This window comes from Helianthus annuus, chromosome 3 (genome assembly GCF_002127325.2).
Source record: "Helianthus annuus cultivar XRQ/B chromosome 3, HanXRQr2.0-SUNRISE, whole genome shotgun sequence".
NCBI lineage: Eukaryota > Viridiplantae > Streptophyta > Magnoliopsida > Asterales > Asteraceae > Helianthus > Helianthus annuus.
The window spans coordinates 75,354,324-75,372,295 of record NC_035435.2 but is presented as its reverse complement, the minus strand read 5'-3'; positions in this window follow the sequence as shown (position 1 = coordinate 75,372,295).

The window sequence follows — 17,972 nt, the reverse complement described above, 5'->3', positions numbered from 1 at the left end:
ATATTTTTGTGAGTTCGTGTAAGAGGATCATATCAGTTTTTGAGACAAATCACCAACACCGTTAAGCTTCATTTCATTTTATGTTCTAAACAATTTACCTAGATTGTCAGTATATTTGTCCACTTAAATTTTCACACAAAGTTCAATTGTTCCGAGATACGATATTAATGTTTTAAGAACTTAAACTTATCCGTGTGTCCCACTACTTGAATATACTCCCGTATCCAGATCCCAATATTCAGTCTTACAGGTGAGTATACCACAGATGATATCTGTTCAGGGGTTAAATGCGAGGGCCGTGAGAGCTCAGGTCGATACTTCCGTATACGCAGAGAGATGACGGCTTCGACTTTTCGGTGTGTCCCCTTTAGAGGATCTTTTTGATTTCAACAGCAGCGACTATCAATTTTATTGTTTCATCAGCTTGCTGAGGGCGATGCTATGTTTCAAGCATTTTGCGGAAAGCATTATCCGGGGACTAGGCCAGTACTTCCATACAGCAGAAGTCCCGGGATAATACCCCAGATATCACTGAGCATAAAGACCTAGTATCTCAGAATAAGGGACCTTTCAAACAAGATTTCAGGGGTTACCTATATATCCAAGATATTGTTACCCAAAGAATAAGTAAGTTTGAATTTTTAAGTTTATATCTCGTCACAATCTACTAAATGTGCAAAAACCTACTGACATATCCACAGTGAGATTGTTTATCACATTTTAACTTTCCAATTCTTTAGCATGTTGTGACAGTCTACTGATGTACTATCATTTCCTCTTTTTACAACGAAACTCATTTTTGAATTTTATCATGTTTTTGGCTTTTTCAAATTTTCTAATGTTTTTGGATTTTCTGAAATTTTCTACTCCCCCTAAAATGCAAACACATTAAAGAAATTTGAAAACTATCTAAGCTCTTGACCTTCTTGAAGAAAAATTCAAAACAAACTATACAGAAACACGACAACCGACATCGAATCGCCTCAATTCGCCATTCACTGGGCATAAACAATCTGCACTCCCCCTTTCACAAACCATTTTCTCATTTAGATTTCAACACACTTAAGTTTGTTTTAATCAAAATGATTTTTTCGGAAAATGAGTTTGTTTTTACCACTTGTAAGTTTGCCACTTGTTTAAGTACGGGGATATGGTTCATCATCTTGTCAGTTTTATCAAATGTAGTAAATCAAGTACAACTTAATGTCCTTGATTTACTGTTTGCAATCAAGCAACCTCTAAACCACTTGTAAGACTAACCACTTGTAGATATAACCAATCAATACCAATTGTAGGAACGAATCATCTACATTTTACCCATCAAAGTGCCGATTCCTGCTTCGCACTTACCAACCTGGAAGCTCCGGCGTAGTCATTCAACCTGTAAAGTTTTAACAATTTTAAAAACTTTTCATACAAACTCATAAAACATGAATGATGCCGATTCCTGATCCACGATTACAAACTTGGGATCTCCGGCAAGTCAGGATTTTCAAGCAAAAAAAATGTCTACCCAAGCCTGGCCAGCCTTGGGTGTTTTCAATTCGGATTTAGTTGGGGTGTAAGTTGCTTTCTTTTTAGCGTAGAACTCCTTTACCCCTTTTACCTTCCCATCAACCATTTTTCTGAAAATCTTCTTTACTTTCCCATTAAATTTTTCTCAACATCAAAATTATCCTTTTCAGAATAATTCTGATTTGAGATTTCAGACTTTCCAACTTTCCTTTTAAAATTCTCAGTCTTCAATGGTGGAAAGTTCTCATCATCCATTGAAGGAACTGAGTTTTCATCACTCTCATGTGGCTCCTCTGATTTTGTGGAATCAGATTCATCACCAGATTTTACCTCAGATTTCTTAACAACCCATTTTTGGTTGTCAAGTTTCACACTACGCTTGTAAAATCTCTTCGAACACTCACCAACTTCAAATGTTGAATTTTTGAAAACTTTAATTTTTTCAGTTGATGGTTCGGTTTTATCAACAACAACTTGTTTCAGTTTTCCAAAAACTCCCTCTTTTGTGTTTGTCGCTTTGGGACAGTTCCATGCAATGTGACCAGCTTCATTGCATCGAAAACAGGTTCTTGTCTCTTTCTTCACATAAGCTCCATTCTTTCTCTTCTCGGCAAGAAATTCTTGGTTTGTTTGTCTCCAGAATGAGCTCTTCTTTTCCTCTTCAGCAGATGGTCCTGAAACAAATTTTGTATTTTTAGAAAAATTTTCATTTTTATAGTTTTCAGGTGGAATAAAACCAAGTCCTTTCTTTTTGTAGCTACGATTTTGGTTTGGTTTCTTTTGAAAACCAGAACCAGAATTGTAACCCTTTTTCTTGTTTAAACGTTGTTGTACTCTTGAGGTGTAAGGTTTAGGTTTACCATTAAGATTTAAATCTTTTATTTCAGAAATATTAATTTCTGTAAGTTTGAAAACCTTTTTGATCATTTCTGGTTTAACACCTCTTATTGGAAACTCTTTATCAAAATATAATTTGTCAGAACCATTCAAAGTATACACAACTTCAAATGTTTCATCATTCAAATTAGATTTTGACAACAAAAAATCTTTCCTATAAACCCGTTTTCCCGACGATTTTGAACTCTTTTCGGACGAACTCGAACTCCCAACTGACTAACATGAACTTTCGGAATCGGACTTTGACTATGACTCCTCATCCTTATCCAACACCTGATCGACCACTCGTTTTATCAGTTCGGACTCATGATCTGTGTCGGACACTGTGAACGTGACGTCAATGTTGTCCGGTAGAACATCGGTTATCTCGGATTCTAGCTTAATATTGACTGCCTGTTTTAGTTCTTCCTCGTTAGGTTTTCTAGGTGAGTACCCTTCCCAAATCGGAGGCGGACACTTATTATAACAGACACCCTGTTTCTTACCAGTATCCTTCTTCTTCTTTGACTTTGTTTCTTCACCTTTAAACGCTTCAAATCCTTCAACTGTTGGATAAATTCAGTCACAACCTTTGTAACTTTGCAGCAATCTTGTTGGATCGTCGTTGACCCTAAATGAGTCGATCAGAAGAGTCGTTTTCCAATTCAAAGGCGGAATCAGTGAATTAGACGCTCAAACTAAATATAATGCTTCACTTTATTGATTCTGATAATGTTTACAACCTGGAAGCAATTCGGCAGCACTTCGTTACAAGTTTCGAGCCGTTACAAATGAATCAACCATGCACCTATTTATAGAATTCTGGAACCCCTTATACGTACATGTCACAAAAGCGGTCCAAGAAGTTGTGTGGATCGCTTTTATGGACAATGTCCATATAAGCGGTCCAACATGCTATTCAACCACTTCTCGTTTCTCGAACCTCGTGCACTGGTTATTCTAAACTATCCTATCCTATAACATGATACAAGACGAAGTCAATAGACGTAATGCACCAACAGACTCCCCCTCGGATATTGACGAAGTCTTCAGTGAACATCCTCTGTTATGCCACCTCTTCAGTCTTGATCAACTTTGCCAACTTGTTCAGATTGTAACAATCTTCAATCTTTCTCATTGATCATCTTCATCATCAGTAAGCTCCCCCTCTCGTCAAGCTTCCATGCTTTTAGGGATCATCACCTTGCTTTTCAACTAACGATACCTAGCTCTTTGCAATAAACTCGTCTTCAGACTCCCCCTAAGACTCAGCTTTTGGGATCGTAATCTGAATCTTTCCTGTAATTCTCAAACATTCATAAGTAACAATATTTTCAAATTCATTAAACATGTTCTCTAATACACTCCCCCTGTCAACAAACTTAACAGATATGGCAATATAAAGAATCCAACTTCCTCACCAAATATCATTCAAGTTCAAATTAATGACCTTGAAGATATCACAAATGTTTTTGAAAATTTTCCGAGAAATTTCAAGTTTCAAATTAATGAATTGTTTTGTTTTCAGAAACACAATCAGCATACTAAGATTTTGAAACTCAGCAACTCAGACATCGGTTTATCGAAAATAACGCAGAAATCAAAATCTTTTTGTGTTTTCTGAAAAAATATAAAGCTGTAAAGAAATATATACAAACCATATTTACAAACAATATTTTTGTTTGAGTATGCGACAGAGGATCATATCAGTTTTTGACAAGTCACAAGTACCGTTGAGCTTCGTTACACATTAAGAATTAAACAATTCACTTAGATTGTCAATATACTGATCCACTTAAATTTTCATACAAATTTCAACTAATTCAGGATACGATTTAGATGTTTTAAGACTTAAACTCATTCATGTGTCCCACCTCTTGAATATACTCCCGTATCCAGAATCCCAATATTCAGTCTTACAGGTAAGAATACTACAATGATGTCTGTACATAAATTAGGGTATGCGAGAACTGAGGGATCTCAGGTCAGAACTTCCGTTCAGCAGAGAGATATCAGCTTCGACTTTGCAATGTGTTCCCTTTAGAGAATCTTTTAGCTACAACAACTGAGTATCAATTTTATTGTCTAATCAGCTGAGGGCTTTATGCTATATTTCAAGCATTTTGGAATAAAGTATTAGCCAAGGACTAGGTCAGAACCACCGTTCAGCAGAAGTCCCGGAATAATACCCCAGACATCATAGAGTATAAACACCTAGTATATCAGAATACGAGACCTGTCAAACGAGATTTCAGGGGTTACCTATATATCCAAGTAGTGTTCCCCACAAAATAAGTAAGTTTGAATTTAGGTTTATATCCCGAAAAAGCTTACTAAATGTATAAAAACCTATCGACATATCATCAGTGAGACTGCTTAATGCTGTTTAATCATTACATATCTTTAGCATACTGTAACTGTCTACTGATGTACTATCATTTCCTCTTTTTACGCAAAACTCAAATTTTTGATTTTATCATGTTTTTGTATTTTTTCAAATTTTCTAATGTTTTTGTATTTTCTGACAATATTTCTCCCCCTAAAATGCAAAACCATTAAAGAAATTTGACAAACCGATACTGATAGCTTTGTCTCGCCATCCATTTTCTGCATCTCATGCTCTGTTTTGCAGAAAATATAACGTACCCCCATGATTTACAACCCATTGATTTTGACCATTAGAAAAGCATTCTTCAACCTGTGTGTAATCATGTTTGTTCCGCCGTGAGGGTTTCGGCATAGTCCATCACCACTTATTCTAAGTAAACTAATATCAAAAACATCCCAAACGTCAATCCAAACCAAACCAACCAACAAACATAACTAATCATCAAACACAACACAAAATCATACAAAACAACAAACAAACTCCCTGTCTGTCCAAAACCAGGGATCTTCAATCTCTTTCCATGCAACACTCTCACAATCTTCATCTGCATCTAGTACCTGCACATTCAAACTTTATCAAATACACAAACAATTTGTCATAAAAATTTCAATCAATAAAGATAGATGCCGATTCATGCTTCGCGATCCAGGAAGCTCCGGCAATTCCAACCACTTAATCAAACATGGTGTCCACCCAGGCCTCAGGAGCCTTAGGTGTAACCTTGATTCTAGCAACCTGAATTTTAAAATTTTCAGCCTTGAGCGGTGGAACGTTTGCATCATAAGCAACCACATCTGATTCCTCAGAAGTTGTTTTTGGTTTCCAAATTTGTTTCTGTTTCTCAACTTTTATCAACTCAACACTTTTTTTAACAGACCACACTTGACCTTTCGGAGTACCTCTTTTGTAAAAATTTGTTTCTTTCTGAACCTTTTGAGTTTGAACAACATTTTTAGGTTTCCAAATCTTTTGAGGTTTTGTCACACCAACCGATGTTTTCCGACTCCATGATGTGTGAGAATTCCAGGTCTGTCTAGAATTAAACCTGTTCGAGTTTGATTTCCAATTTTGATTAGAGGCAAACTTGTTTGTTGTATACCTCCAAGTTTGTCTCGAATCAAATCTGGTTGACCTCGGTTTCACATTTTCAGATTTCTGTGTCTTAACATCAACAGACTTTGGATTTTCACACTTTCGTGCAACATGGCCAATTTGATCACATTTAAAACAAACTTTCTTTGAAACATCCTTTGCTTGTTGTTGTTTTTCTTTCATAGCCTCAAACTCTGCATTAGATTGTCTTCCAATTTTGAATTTTTCTTCTTCGGTGAAACTTTTTCCTTGAACAAAATTCATTTTTGTCTGAAAATTTGACCTTTCAGTTCTATTTCGACTCTGTGTCTTCTTATACCCCAAACCAGACTTCATGTTTTTCTTCTTAGAACCAGGTTTGTTATAAGACCCTTTGAAACCTTTACCAGCAAACTTCAACATTTCAGACTTCTCAATTTCAACCATCTTGAAAACTTTGTCAATTTTCTCTGAAATCACATTCTGAATCGGGAAAACCACATCCAAGAATAGTTTGTCCGATCCAATCATGGTATAGACCAATCCTTTTGAATCATCATTCAAATTTTTCTCAGATTTTGTATCTTTCAGATATCCATCATAAAGATGTCCTTCATCTTCATCTTGTGATTCAGACTTACCTTTTGTAGACTCATCTTTCAAAACACTATCAACCACCTTACTCACCACCTCTGAATCATCAGCATCATCAGATTTGGTGTAAGTAACATCGATACTGTCAGGTAATTGGTCAGCTATGTTCAAACCCTTTGCCACCTTTTCCTCATCATAAAAAGTATAATTGTCTCTCAATGGTGGTGGTACCTGATGATATTCTGAACCAATACCCTTTTTACAAACATTAGTATCTTTGTTATCAGGTGTGATATTGAAAATACGTTCGAGAATGTACGAAGAGTCATCATAACTTTGAAGTTTTGTAACAATCTTTTCTTTTTCAGCCAAGACTTGTTTAAGATTAGCAATTTCATCAATACGCTTGTTCAATTCAATTTGCTTTTCTTTAAACTGGCGTTCATACAAATCTTTAGTAACTAAAGTTTCAGACAAACGTTGATCAAAACTCTTGACTTGGCTCTTCAAAGTATCATAAGCTTCTTGCACTCTCTGACTTGATTGTTTTAAAGAATCATATTGCTTTTGTAATTCTAAAAATCTAGATTCTTTTTCAATGCAATCAACACATTTTGTAGAACATTTTTCTTTCAAAACCATATTTTCTTTTTCAAGATTTTCACATTTTTGTGTTAATTTCTCAACTCTTGATTTCAAATTTTGTTCCGATTCAATTCTTTCTTTACATTGTTCTTTTAAAGCATTTTCAAGTTTATGCATTTCAGCATCTTTTGTTTTTATTACCTCAGTGATCGACGACATATCGGCTGCCTCTGTCTTCTGTATCTTCTCAATCTTCTCTTCAGCATCAATCTTTACCACAGCCTTGACTTCTTCAATCATTTTCATCAAATCTTCTTCTTTTCTCCTCTTCAACTCTACCACCTTCGGTAGGCTTGCCTCAAAAATCTCTTTCAATTCTTTCATGAATTCTATCAAATAATTTTTGTCAGAGAGCCTTTTTGTGTTGTAAACGCCTTCACTTGGAAACGCATTAGTTACCGCATCAAAATCAACTTTCGCTGGATCAACCACTGGATTACCATACGGATCCAAATAGCATTCCAACTCTTCACTCCACCTCTCAGCTCTCTGTGCTTCTTGAAACGGAGCATACAACTTGCCAATCTCCCATCTTGCTCTGTCTCTTCTCCACCATCTATCATGCTCTTCTCTATCGTTCGACATCTTTGAATACCTGAAAATCAATGACTGGAAGCAAACAAGCAAATTTAATCAGTTCGAACAATATCAAGTAAATTGAAATACACTCGACGTCGTGTAAAAATCTTGACACTTGAACGAACACAGATTGATCGAACGAGCAAAATCAGATTTGTCAGAAAAGCGGACCACGTTGACAAATAAGCGAACCAGGAATGATCACATAAGCGAACTGAACTTTTTGACTAATAAGCGATCCAGAACTTTTGACAAATGAGCGATCCAGAATATGTCAGATAAGCGGTTCACAACTGTCTATAAAAGCGGTCCAAAGATGTACTACGAGCGGTTCATAAACGCGGACCAGGTGTTGTTCGTTCGAGCGGTTCAAGTATTGTTCGTTCGAGCGGTCCAAGAATGTACACTCGAGCGGTTCCAGACAGTTTTTGGAGCGGTCCAGATGCAAAATTGTACGAATAAGCGGTCCTAATTTGTTCAGATAAGCGGTCCAAAACCAATTTTGGAGCGGTCCAAACAACTTCTTTCGAGCGGTCCTGAATGTTCGAAAAAGCGATCCTACATTCGAAGGCTGTTTTGTCCATTTTTAGTTTGAGTTTTAGTCTGAAATTTTCAAGGGTTTGTTATTGTCCAATAATACACGTCCTGTGAAAAATTCGTCCAATTTTAACCGTGGAAACTTGTCTAAATCGAAAAAGAAGGTGTAGAAGACAGAAATGGATCAAATTTGAGCTGAACTCTTCTTCCTGAGCTCTGATACCACTTGTTGGATCGTCGTTGACCCTAAATGAGTCGATCAGAAGAGTCGTTTTCCAATTCAAAGGCGGAATCAGTGAATTAGACGCTCAAACTAAATATAATGCTTCACTTTATTGATTCTGATAATGTTTACAACCTGGAAGCAATTCGGCAGCACTTCGTTACAAGTTTCGAGCCGTTACAAATGAATCAACCATGCACCTATTTATAGAATTCTGGAACCCCTTATACGTACATGTCACAAAAGCGGTCCAAGAAGTTGTGTGGATCGCTTTTATGGACAATGTCCATATAAGCGGTCCAACATGCTATTCAACCACTTCTCGTTTCTCGAACCTCGTGCACTGGTTATTCTAAACTATCCTATCCTATAACATGATACAAGACGAAGTCAATAGACGTAATGCACCAACAAATCTTCTGATTCTTTCATTCTCAGCTGTTTCACTATCCAACTCTTTCTTCCACTTTGCACATTCTTCTATGTACAGGTTGATCTCTTTCTGCTTTGTCATCATGGTAGCATTCATCATCTTCAAAGCTTTCTCTCTTTAAGAGTTAGTCTTCTCCAGACTATTCACATGTCTGTTCAATACATCATACGACTTTTTCAAATTCTTTACATCAAACAACAATTGTTCTTTCAACTTTTCTAACTCACTAAACCTATCATCTTTTTCTATACATTGTTTACAAGACTCTAAACAAGTAAGACAGGGTTTTGTGACTTCAACAATCTTCTCAACTTCAACTCTCTTTTCAACTTCCACAATTTTTTCAATCACTTTGACTTCTTTCAAATCTTTTGTAGCTTTCCTCTCTTTCAGTTTCTTCAGTTTATCTGCAAAATAAAATTCAAAAGCGTCAGAAGATAAATGAGTTTTTCCAAGATTTATTTGTTCCATTTCTTCATCATCACTTGTTTCTGATGAACTGTTTTCAGATGAAACAAATCCTTCATCTTCACTTTTCTCTTCATCAGATAACACATCTATCCATTTCTTCAGCAAATCTGGCTTTCGAACAATATGTGCAATAAACGCTTGAACATTTGAATCAGCTGGAATAAACTTGTCCCAGCTAAAACCTTCAGCCATTTTCTCATCATCTTGATCAACGATGCCATAATAAGCTTTCCTGTTTGCATCCTCGATCATTCTTCCATGTGCCGTTTGAGCTTCTTTTTGTTGATTTGGTTGATGAGTGATTTGCTGATAAATGGTTTTCCTATAATAATCATCTTTCCCAGACGACTCCTTTGCTCCTCTCGGCTCCTGATTCTTGCACTCTCTTTTAAAGTGGCCTTTCTCCCTGCAACGAAAACAGACAACTTTAGATTTATCAAATCCTAGATTAGAAAGATTTGCATCCAAGAAGTCATTTCTTCCTGTAATCAATCTAAACTTTTCTGCTCTCCTCAAAACACTCGCTAAAGCCCATTTAATATCCATCAGTTCAAGCTCCTCTGCATCGATTTGGTCATAATCTTCCTTTGTGAGCATCGGATTAGCAATTTTTCCGGCAATCAACCCTTCATAAGACTCTAATGCAGTAACCAATAATCCCATATGATTCTTTAAAATCTCTTCAGAATAATTTTGTCCATTTTGAAGATGTAAAGCCACGTTGCACTGAATTAGATGACCATTTCCAACATATGAACTTTGAACACTTGGAGGATTCACCGTTGAGAACCCACTAGTGTTGACTGATCCTTGACTGCTTGGTGTAGATTGATTTCCAGCACTAAATGCAGTTTGTATCTTTGGACTTGCTTCAGCAGTTTGAACATTTCCTTTATAGTACAATTTAATATCTTGTTGATGAGTAGAACTGTTCATTCTAGCAATTTTCTGCTGCTCCAGATCCTGTGCCTCCAACTTCTCTATAAACTGTGCAATCGATAACCTGCTAAACTATCCGGAATTCTTCAATATCATCAGATATGTACCCCATTCCTGTTGCGGTAATGCATCAGCAAGGTTTTCAACCCATTCTGCTGGAGTTTTAGTAATCTTCAACTGTGACATGGTGCGTACAAGATGACAATATCTTTTAATAAGAGTCTTTGTTGTTTCACCAGGCATGCACGTAAACAGTTCAAACTCCTTCTTTAACAAAGCTGCTTTACTTTGTAGCATCTCAGTACTTCCCTCAAATTTCTTTTTAAGAGCTTCCCAGATAGAATAAGCATTTTCATCATGTTGAAGCAACACAAATATATCCTCTTTAATAGCTTGTTGTAACAAATTGATCATCATCTTTTCTGCTTTATAACTCTCTCTTTCTTGCTCCGTGAATTCTGAAATGATTTTATCGACTCTCATTGAATTCTTTGGCCTCTCATATTCAGTTTCGATGCTTTCCCAAGCTTTTAGATGATTCGCCTGAACCCAATTCTCAAACCGTTTCTTCCATCCGTGATAATCTTCAATTCCCATAAGTTTCGGAGGTTTTTGCATTGTTCCGGTTTCAATCTCCATTGTCATGGTTTTAGTAATGTCGGATGGACTAGTCGGAGTTGTAGCAAACGCATTGTAGAATTCAGAATCCATGTTTCGATATCGAAGAATTTTTCAAATAAGTTTTCAAGCTAACTGGTTCTCCTTATAAAACACCTGTATCACCTGACGTAACACAAACAAACAAAACACAATCAGTTTAAAACATTTATCAAAGCAACTGAATCAAACTAATACTCTGTGCGAACTGAATCACTCGAACTGATGAATATTCTGCGCGGACTGAAGATTAACAAACTGTGCGGACAATAATGACTCAGATCAAATTCAAACGACCTGATTCACTACGTGCAAACTGATGGACTTTCGAACGACCTGATGAACTTTTGACAATTGTGAACTCCAAACCGTACGAACTAGAACAGTTTCAAGCAATCTAAACTAAATTCAAGCGACCTTTTCAAACGACCTGATTCACAAAAACACGACTTGGACTTCCAATCAACTTGTCAGACTTCCAAACGAACTGGTTCAAAGTTCAAGTGGACTGGACCCTTGAATGATCACACCATGAGACTTGGACCTTTGAATTGTATTGTATTTCAAACCCACATGCAAACTGATTGCTGATTGAACCAAACTTTTAGATCACATGAATCAAATGTACTCGACACTTTCACATGCAATTCAATGATGATCGCATTTATTAATCACAATGAAGCTGCTCAAATTGACTTTAAGAATGTGACCGATTGACTTTGTTAATAATTGATGGTGATTAGGCCGTTATATCTTCTTTTTAATGCCCTTACAGTTGGGCCGACAACCTTTGTCTAAAATCTTTTAATTGGACCGATATATTCACATGAAAGTAGCCGACAAATTATACTGTAATTGATCGGGCCTCTAAAATCACTAAACTGACAACTGATTGGGCCTCAAATAACACTCAATGGGCCGAACACAATTTCAAAGAAATGTTTGAATGTGCTGTGTACTGAGATTGGCTGACACCTTTTAAATGAAACAAAAATATAGATGATTAGACCAACACTTAATTGTGGTCGATAAACTTTACTCTTTTAAAAATCCTTGATTGGGCCGCAAGCCTTTTCATCCAATGATGATTGAGCCGTTTAAAAACAACACTTTAATTGGACCAAAGGCAACTGACAACACACTTTTGATAATACTTTGTGATTGGGCCGATGACCTTGAACAAAGATTTTAATCACATGTATTGAGTCAATTAATGGACATGCAAACTTATCAACAAGTGGCCGACAAACTAATATTATTACTATTGGGCCGATTGCTTATTTTATACTGATTTGACCTTTGATCTTTCATGACTTGATTTTAATTTTACTAATCAATAGAAGTGGTCGACACAATTATATCCTTCACATGCAAATCAGTATAATCAAACACTGATTGGACCGATAATAGAAAATGTGACCTTATGAGCGAAACTAGGATTATGGTGTACACAAGAGCGAAACCAGGTGTGTCATATGAGCAAAACCATGTTTGTTGCACCTATGAGCGAAACCACAACGGTCATATGAGCGAAACCAGGTTTGTTGCACCTATAAGCGAAACTACAAAGGTCATATGAGCGAAACCTTGTGTCAAAAGTGTATGTATGAGCGAAACTCTGATGTAACTTCGAGCGAAACCTCTCAATAAGTGACACAAAAACGGAACTGTTAAGCAATTTGGAGTGAAACCTTATGTGTAATGTGTCACAAAAGCGAAACTATACAATGTCTGAATAAGCGAAACCTATTCGAAGGTTAATTTGAACCAGTTTTAGTCCGTATTTCAGCATGAAACTTTCCAGGGTTTGATTATATCCAATTAGGCACAGTCTGTGAAATTTTGGTTCAATTTTGACCGTTAAAACTTTCTGAATTTAAGAAAGAAGGTGTAGAAGCAAGAAATGATAATGAAATCCAGCAAATCTCTGTAGAACTCCTCCTCCTGAAGCTCTGATACCACTTGTAGGATCGAATTCTGACCCGAACGAGTCTATCAGAGGTGTTTTGATCAGATACAGGTGCGAAAAACAAGTACCTGACGTAGAAACAGCTAGATCTTCACTCAAATCACACTTTTTGATTGATATAACAGCGTTTACAACCAAATCTCACACCGGCAGCACCTCGGTATGGAAAACAAGAACGTTACAAATGATTTCGCTTATGTGGTATATATAGGGACTAGGTTTCGCTTATATGGACATGTACACATAAGCGGAACTAATAGTTTCCCACATACGGACATGTACACATAAGCGGAACTAATAGTTTCCCACATACGGACATGTACACGTACGCGGAACTAATAGTTTCCCACATACGGACATGTACACATAAGCGGAACTAATAGTTTCCCACATACGGACATGTCGGGAAATCTTGTACAATGAGCCCTAATCTAACATTCTAATACTAAGACTCGATACAAGATGAAGTCGACAGATGTATGCACTAACAATCCTCGTCGTTAGTCGAACAAATCGACGATCCTGGGCAGTTGATGGAATTTCGTAATCGATGCCTAATTAGGGTTGCGGTAATATTGCATAAGCAGAATAAACCGTCTTACTTAATTAATTATACCGAACTCTCTAATTATTGAGTTAGGCTATATGAATCCTCTATTTCAAAACTTACTTAACCAGGGTTTTCGACCCTTCTAACAATGGTACTAGCTGTCTTGGAGATTTCATAATAATAATGCAGCCCTAAATGGGATATAAATCTTAACTTTACTCGCCCATCGGGAGGTAAACAGGGTAGTCTTAAGAGAAGATAATCAAGTTCCAAGGAGATTACAGAGATTTTCCAAATCTCAGGCTCCAGTTCATCCATCCTTGCTTGTGACACATGTACGAGTCCATAGATTTAATCAAAGACACTTACTTGGAAAATTCCATTCTGGATATCTTCTTTGAATACCACTGGTTGACTTTAGTACCATATGTTTATTTGAATATCCTTGCGGTTCCATGCATTAAATCTCCATACTGATCAGGCATGGAAGCAATCTATGGGACACATTAAGATACACCAATCCTCATATGGCGCTTTTGTCCTACCATTTGGTATTCGAAATCAATGGAGATCAAAGGGATATCAATTTTATAGGATGTTGTATTTTATCTGGAGAGAGGGTACATTAGGACCTTATGATTGAAGAATTCTGACAGGAATAGAAGGAATAGTTCCTGCGAATTTTCTACCTGTAAGTTTTACCTTACACTTAATATATATGCCTATAGTTCACGAAGGATTTATTGGTATCCGAACCAAAATAAAAACTCTTAGCATTTAAATCTTTGGTAAAATGTCAAGGAACGTACCTGAGGCCATTATTTATGAACTAGTTCAGGTATTTTAGGCGCTTTCATTCTTAGGCTTCCCTTCTTTAGCCGCATTTCCTTTGACATATTTAGGGCACGTGGTCTTGATGTGGCCTTTCTCATTACAGCCGAAGCAGACTGCATTTTTCATGTCCTTGCAGTCCAACGTTTTATGTTCCCTTGATTTGCAGATCCCACAAGCCCTTGGCTGCGATTGGGATTTTGGTTCGAACTTGCACTTCCTGTAATGGCGCTTCTTGCAGGTCTTGCATACTGGTTTCGGGTTGGACTTTTGTTTGTTCTTCTTCATAGAGCTCTAGGAGTTATTTTCCTCCCTTTTCCTTTTTAGCTCATCTTTTGCATTTGAGGCATGAACAAGATCCTCCTTATGAGTAAGGAAATGTGGTCCTAGATAAAATTTGGAGCGAGTAGCCTGGGGCTCCTTGAACTTTTTCATAGCCTTCTTCACAGCCTTCCCAATGGCTGCGTCTATCATAGTTTGAAGAACACCTTCGGAAATTCTAAGGCTCACAATCGTAGCATCATCGGCATGTGTCGCATCATTCATAACACGATCAACAGCTGTCTTATCTGAGTTTGCCATACTCGATATTGGTTCCTAACACCAATAAAACAATTTCTTAGCTGCAATCCAACAACTGCTATTCTTCATCCTGATGGCCTTAACATATACTAACCATGGTATCTATAGACCATACAGGCCAATATAGTACTAACATTCTTAATGAATGTTATTTAATATATATATTCATTATGTTTAGCCTAGGTCACGAAAGACCATCAATGGCATTTAAGGTTTGGACCTAATCCATCATCTTTATGACAGGGGATCAAAACGTCACATCTGTCTTTATTATATTGATGAATTTTGGATAGCATGAAAGCTTGTCATCAGGGTAACAGGAAAAGAGTAATTCCTAATAGATACAAAATATCAATCTAAGATTTGTTGGAGCGTTTTCTTAAGTATCAACGGCCAATTTCCATCTCGCATTAGATGACCGGAGTCCTAAACAGGCGGAGACAACAGTTCTCAACATTTATCATTCATTATAGAATCATCTGTGCCAGCATCAAACAAATTTCTGCATAAACTGCTTGATAAGGAAAGGTACCTGCTATATATTTATCATTCTGCACCATCTCCTGGGCGTTCATCCTGAAGACTCATGCGTTTGTTCTCTTGACCTCTTCGGGCTTCTTCTGATTTATAGGGCAGTTAGTCTTGATATGCCCCTTTTCGTTGCAACCGTAGCAGGTTGCGTCCTTCAACTCCTTGCATTCCAAGGTTTTATGTTCCTTAGACTTGCAAATCCCACAAGGTAGAGGCTGAGATTCAAATCTGCATTTCCCGAGGTGGTATTTCCCACAGGTTTCGCACCTGGTCTTCTCACCCGACTGCTGGTTGTCTTTCTTAAACCCGGAACTCTTCTTATCCTCTGAGTTCCTCTTTGTCTTTTTATCGGAGCGATGAGAATCCTCATCCTCCCTTTTACGCTTTCCATCTTCAGAGGCTTTGGCAGCCTTGTTTCTGACTATATCGAGTGTAAGAGATAGCGACAGGTCTGCCGCTGACCTGAACGTAGTAGGTCTCGATGCTTTCACACTTGCCTTTATTTCTAGGGCTAGACCCCCAATAAAGCGAGCTATATGCTTTGGTTCCGGCGTGATTAAGTAAGGAACCAATCGTGACATAGTATTGAAACTTGTAAGGTATGCTTGACAATCTAAGTTCTCCATGACTAATGTCAAGAATTCAGTCTCAATTTTCTCAACTTCATGTTAAGGGCAGTAACTTTCTTTGATAAGAGCAATGAACTGATCCCAAGTCAAGTTGTACAAAGGGATCTTTCCTGTAGCTTGGATCAGTGACCTCCACCAAGCTAGGGCTTCTCCTTTAAAAGATTGTGAAACAAACTTCACAATGTCTTGCTCTGCACATCCACTGATGTCAACAACAATGTCCATCTCATCAAGCCACGTCATGCAATCGATGGCTCCTTCTTCTCCTGTGAAGTCTCTGGGCTTGCAGGAGACACAATATTTATATGAGCAGGTCTTAACTGGTGCCCCTTGATGAAGCACCACCTGTCTAGACGGGTCACTCTTTTGATTTGACGAGTTACGATCATCGTCTTCCTTCGACTCGGGTGATTTAGAAGGGGGCTTACTACGAGCCACAGATAGAGTCTTAGAGTGTGTATCACTTAATTCCTCATATTGTCTGTCGAGAGCTTGTGTAACAGCTTTATCTATTAATGCCTGTAATTCCGCACCAGTTATATTAATTCTGGGAGTATCATTATCCTCCCTCGGGTGGCTGTTGACCTCATCCGATCCAGCCATGTAGCTTGATTGCTACATAAACATTGACGATGATTCATTCAGGGGTTATAAAGGATTCATCATTTTTGACGATTCATCAACCATGGTACTATAACCCATATTGGTAAATTTGTTAGTTATATTTTCCTTATAATTTATCCTAGTTATAAAACATTAAGGATATTAAAGTGGCGCAAAAGGCCTAGTCACAAGGACTGTTTTAATTTATAAGCCATGATTTCAGAGAATCTAGGCATTAAGGTTTGAACATATTTCATTACCTTTTATTGACAGAGAGTCAAAGACATCAACTGTATCTTGTCCCTTAGGACGATAAGTATGGCCCGTAGGCATTCCATCACTTATGGATGTTTATAATATGACCATCTTCATTTGATGATATCAGTCAGGATCGTATTGATCATACAAACTATTATGCTTGGACGTAGTCCAACATCTTTAGACGGGGTCAATTGACCACTATGGTCGTTGTCTTATCGGACAACAAGTTTGGTCCGTAGGCACTTCATCACTAATGGATGTTTATAATATGATCATCTTCATTTGATGATTTAAGCCATGATTCTAAATTACTAGGCTAGATAAGGGTTTGGAATTTTCCAATGTAAAGATGACAAGTGTAATTTTATCGTATTACTGTTGTCAGGAGTGTTAACATGTTTGCGGATGTTAACGAGAATCTGAATCTCTTTTAAACAGGTTTTTCCTTCATAGCTAGGTCTTTAATGACATTCAAGCTAGGTTTTACCTTTTAAGATTCTTTCAATATATATACTGGTAGATCAATTATGAAAAGGGATAATAATTTGATTTATTTGATATATTATATTCATACAAAATGATAAAAGGAGTACATAATTGCCCTAACGGGACTTGAAAGGAATGATGTTGTCCATGAAGGGACTAAAAGATAAACATGTCCTTACAAGGACTTATTAAAGATACTATCTTCAGCAAAAAGGAGTTTTCACTTTATCACTGAATGTTTTCTCCCTGGATGCACGTTTTATCCTAGTCGTGGTACGAAGTTCAGCATGTCAAGGCTCCGGATGAGGAGAAATCCTAATACAGCTTCTTCGCTTGGCGACGTATCCAATATATAAAAATAATTAGAAGCAATAAATTCCAGATTAGAATTGAGAGTATTCCTATGTTAAGTCTAGACTCAGAAGTTTTTTTTTTTTTTTTTTTTTATAAGGAATGTGCTACTGTGTCATTGAGATTAAACACAAAAGGCTAGTGTTTAATTCACTCAATGTTGGCTCTGATACCAACCTGTCACACCATGAATTTCCACGTATCACCGGTGGGCCCGGTGGGGAGTATCGTGACGTAGTCGATGTCATCA